The sequence below is a fragment of the Arachis duranensis genome, chromosome 4 (genome assembly GCF_000817695.3).
Source record: "Arachis duranensis cultivar V14167 chromosome 4, aradu.V14167.gnm2.J7QH, whole genome shotgun sequence".
Lineage (NCBI taxonomy): Eukaryota > Viridiplantae > Streptophyta > Magnoliopsida > Fabales > Fabaceae > Arachis > Arachis duranensis.
In genome coordinates, this window is record NC_029775.3 from 120,645,479 (window position 1) to 120,650,831 (window position 5,353).

Sequence of the window (5,353 nt, forward strand, 5' to 3'; positions counted from 1 at the left end):
TTTTTTAAAATAATAAAATAAATTAATACAAAATATTAGTAAATTAGGTTAGGAAGAATAATTTAATAATTTTGAATATATTTTTTAGCATATGAAAATTAATTTTGTCCACCAAAATTTATCTTTCGTAAGTACGCCGAATTAAAAACTGGTTTTTTTTTTCAAATAAAATTAAAGGAAAGCCAAACCCACCAATACTCTTGCTGTTAATAAATTATTCAGCCAAATTAAAATTTCTTTTGCCCCTCAAGTTCCTCTTAGAAAATGTACACTAGTTAAAAATGTTTATTAATTGTGTATAACATATATATATGCAGATAAATGGGAAAGAAATGTTGGATTATCAGACGAAAAGTGCAAACAGTATTGCTGTGTTACAATTGTTATTGAGAGGGTCGGCTGTCTGTGTTGCGACAAACTATCATCTACAGGTATGGTTAGACTTCTAAAATTCTAGCGTGAAAACTCACGTGCAGTTTACGTCGTGAGAAATTTAATAGTTGAGAATCGTTAAATAAAAATTTAGTTAATATAATAAATAAATCTCAATTAGGTAATAAACTTTTATTTATTTATTTATTAAACGCAATTAGATTAATCTCGTAATATTTAAATACGTTCATTTCTCTCGTAGGAAGCATAAAAGATCACAATAGTAATTATATAAAATAGAGTTTAATTTTGATGTACTAATAGTGTAAAATATTTTTCATAATCGTACAATTACATCCGTTCTTTCGGATAATTATTCACGCAGTTAATAAAAATAATAGTTATTTTTAATGATGTGATATTACGTGATTAAATGTAAAACTATTTTACATTGACAATATATTAAAATTAAATTCATATTTTATTATTACTTCATAAATTATATTTTTATTATAAAAAATATCTGGATACCAACACTTTTAAGTGTAAAGAAATAGATAACTAATAACTAGTTTTAGTTCAATAATAAAAAAATATTGATTATCTAAAATTTTTCTTTTATTACTATTAAAAACCTATTTCTACATTTATATAATTCCATGTCAGGGTCGTCGTATTTACTAAATTAGTAAACCGCCTATTATTAGTTTTTTTTTTCATTTAAATAAAAAAATTAATTATATATCAGTTTAAATATGGATACAAAAAAGAAATCATTTTGTGCATTTAGTTATATTTTTGTAATTTAGAAACACGAAAATAAAAGACTATAGTTTCGTACACTTAAATTGGGGAAAAGAGATAACATTATTAACTATTTTTACAAATACCTATTTGCTGAACTAATAGTTTAATGAATAAAATAAAAAACAAACAACTTTTTTCTATATACAATGTCCTATCAATCTGATATTCCACTAATCCTGTAAAAAGAATAAAGTAAATTTTAATAATCAAAATCATTCTTTCCATCGGGATTTAGCTCAAATCAATTGAAAACTTCTGTATTTGACTTATAATATAAATAAGTAATTACCAAAAAAAAAAAATCGACACAGTTACTTTGAGATGTCTTTTTTGAGTGAAGAAAATGTTGCTTTATAATTTATACATATTAACAATGAGAAGACGCAATAAAATGGCAAAATCTAAAAGCAACTTGTTTTTGTAGGCATAGAATTCTAAAATAGGAAAAAAAATATTCTTTCTCATTTTTGCACCTTAAGTGTGCAAAAATAGTTAATAATTTTATTTCTGCACCTTAATAACTATTTTTGCACCTTGTTTTTATTTTTTTTTCTTGACTACAAAAATACAATAAAAAGCATAAAATGATATATTTCTATATCTGCGTTTAATCTGGTAACTATTTTTTTTATTTAAATGAAAAGAGTCGTAATTATTATTTTTATTGTGGCTAAAGATAAAATAAATTGTCACTAAAAATATTATATTTAATATTTTTGGTGGTGGTTATTATGTACGTTGTTTATTTGCTAAATATTAGTACGTTAATAATTTTTAATAACTAAATTAAAGTTCATTTCGTATTTAATTTATTTGCAGAAATTAAAAAATATCCAATTCAAGTGGTAATGAACGTAGAAGCTTCTGGTGAAATAGGAGGAGTTCAGCTGCTGAGGGTTCCAGGCCAGTAAACAAGAATAATAATTTATGAACATTTTATATACCTGGTTTGTGTGTAAATCTTTTTAAAATAAAATATTGAAATAAGAGGAATGGAACAAAAATTATGTTAATAGAAATAAAAGAAGATAAAGTCAGTCTTTTTTAATTATTACATGTCTCTATATATCTCTCCATTTTATTAGCCTAGAATATAATTAATAAGAGCTGACAAATAAAAGGAACCAAGTGAAAAACAAAAATGAGTTAGTAACTTGGTATATATCAATTATTGATAAATAAATAAAAAGGCAATTTACCATTTTAAAATAATTGGGAGAAACCTTTACCAGATTACAACAATTGGAAAGTTCATACCTTTATGTCTTGTTTCATTTTATATAGAAACCGTGGGAGCTTAGCACGGTTTCTAAATGAACATAAACCGTGCCTGCTAGCTAGGTTTTATGTTAAAGAGCATTTGAATGTAAACCGTGGGAGGCAGTCACGGTTTATTCTTGGTGAATACAACACATAAACCGTGGGAGGCAGCCACGGTTTATGAGAAAGATTTTGTGTGCATAAAACTTTGGAGGCAGTCACGGTTTATACATGAGCGACTATGTGAAGTAGGGTGGCTGATAGAGAATTCGAGGAGCTTTGTGGTTTATAGAGTCAACAAATTTATTTACGTTTTAATACGATTTGAATTGTATTAGTATATTTTTATTTTTTAATTAATTTAATTTTATATAAATAATTAGAATTTTAAATTATAAAATTTGTATTAGTTTGTAATTTAAAATTTAAATAGACATAATTTAAATTAATAATTTATAAAATTGTATGTATTCGTATTATTGTACTCATATGATTTATTTTTATTATTGTATTCATATGAATATTTGTAACTAACTATAACTAACTATAAATTTACAAATATGATACTATATAAATCAATGATATGTGTAAACTTATAGTTAGTTATTGTAATTGTGTAAAGTAAAGTACTTTATAAGGATATTTATTGAAACTAATATGTTAATTATTTATATACTTAATCTGGACACTATAATTTTACATTAAGATAAAAAAATTATTAAAATTATCATGGCTTATTATAATCAACTACTATTAATATTATTGCACATCATTCAGCCACTATATTTATAATTCAATGATTATAATGTAATTTGAAGTATTCCAAAGTCAAAATACATAATATAAGACATCCAACATAATTACATTGTGAACTTTACACATATATGTACTAATATCTCAAAAACTCAGTCAAAGATCAATAGGCATATTTAACAATTGTCATTGAAGTTATACCACTCAATGGTATTATCATATGATAATTTAAAATGTTGAGGATAAATAAAAATAAAAGATAAAATTAGATGATAATTAAATACATTCATATTATTTTCAAATTAAAAGAATATACTTATTTAAAATAATATGATTACGTTTATTTAAATTTAAAAAATTTTAATAAGAATATGTTTATTTAAAATATTAAAATTTTAAATTTTAAATAAACCTGTTTATATTAATTTTAAATTTTATTTAAAATAATACGAATATATTTATTTAAGTTAAAAATTTAAAATAATAAGAGTACATTTATTTAAAAAATTTTAATTTAAAAATAATATAAGTGTATTTATTTGTTAGTTAAAAATTAGCAACTGTTATTTTTTTTAAATAGAATAAATATAATTAATCATATGAATACAATAGTAAAAATAAATCATATGAGTACAATAATACGAATACATACAATTTTATAAATTATTAATTTAAATTATGTCTATTTAAATTTTAAATTACAAACTAATACAAATTTTATAATTTAAAATTCTAATTATTTATAAACAGTGGGTTTTATGCACGAATCACTTCCTTCATAAACCGTGGCTGCCTACCACGGTTTATGTATAGCTCTCTCCTCATGTAAACCGTGACTGCCTACCACAGTTTACATTCAAAATCATATCATCATAAAACCTGGCTACCAGCCACAGTTTATGTTGATTCTAAAACCGTGGTTAGCTCCCACGGTTTCTATATAAAATGAAACAAGACATAAATGTATACAATTTCTAATTGTTGTAATCTGGTAAAGGATTCTCAAAATTCTTTTAAATTGATAAATTGCCCAAAATTTCAACCAGGTAAGTTAAAGCGTATATATTCACAACAATTGGATAAAGTTTGTTAGTTGGTGAGAAGTCAGCTGTAATCAACTTTATGTGAAGTGAAGTGATACGTAGAGTCGTTAGATAAAAATTTAATTAAATTAATTAAATTATTTAATTATTTTTAATTATTAATTTTATGTAAAGTTGACTACACCTGAATTTTTATTTTGTTAATGAGTACAGAAAGACAAAAAGTTATGTATGTATATATTGATATACAGATTCCGATTTTCTTTGAAAAAGATTAAGAAAGTGTCATATCATAATAACACACTATATTTATTTATTATTATTAGAGTGCTATCTAAGCATGAAGATATAGACTTCCACTTTAAAAAATGACTAAACGTTTAGTTTATTTTTTAATTATTTTTTTATTTTTAAATAAATGAATAAAAATTCAAATATATATTATGTTTAAACAATAATTAAAAAGATAAACTAAAATTACTAATAAATTTACATTATCTAGTTTTCCAGTGAAAAATGTAAATAAATTGAAGTCTATTAATACTTTTTGTTTTTTTAAAACAAAAAGGGGAAAATTAAAGGGAGGGAGGCTAAAAATCTTCATCAATAATCTTGAACTAGGGCTTCAACAAGAGTGGCAATGGCAGAAATAGGGTTCCCAAAAATGGCTGAAAATATTAACTTGAAGACCACAACCGCTATCTTTGTATACTTCTTAACTGTCCCCAATCAAATTGATGACCTTGTTAAAGCAAGTTGATGAGATTCATCATAATCAATCATCTCATGATGAATTATTGAATAATTGTTTTGTTCTTGAGTTGAAAAATAACCTATCTTCCAATTCTCAAGAATCAATTCCTTAACACAAGAAACACGGTAACAAGAATTATTATCCTCATTACAAGACACATAAGACCAACTCTTAACTTTGTTCACAACATTCCTACTCTTACATTTTAGGCACTTCCTCCGAACCTTTTGAGACAATTTCAATGTCACACATCCATTAAAATACATATCTTTATTAATATTTTAAAAACAATCAAATTTTAACAAATTATAATCAACAAATTATAATCCGATTATTATTAAATAAGTATATAAAATTTTAATCT

At 23.5% G+C, this 5,353-nt stretch overlaps 1 long non-coding RNA gene across 1 annotated transcript in view; it reads left to right on the top strand.

The window, feature by feature from the left end:
* Window positions 1–2,290, top strand: part of LOC127746515 (uncharacterized) — a 4,020-nt gene extending 1,730 nt beyond the window's left edge. Inside the window, exons 2-3 of the long non-coding RNA XR_008008184.1 lie at window positions 318–431; window positions 1,999–2,290. This is a non-coding gene — a long non-coding RNA (uncharacterized LOC127746515). The remainder of the gene's footprint in view (window positions 1–317; window positions 432–1,998) is intronic.
* Window positions 2,291–5,353: the final 3,063 nt, after the last annotated feature.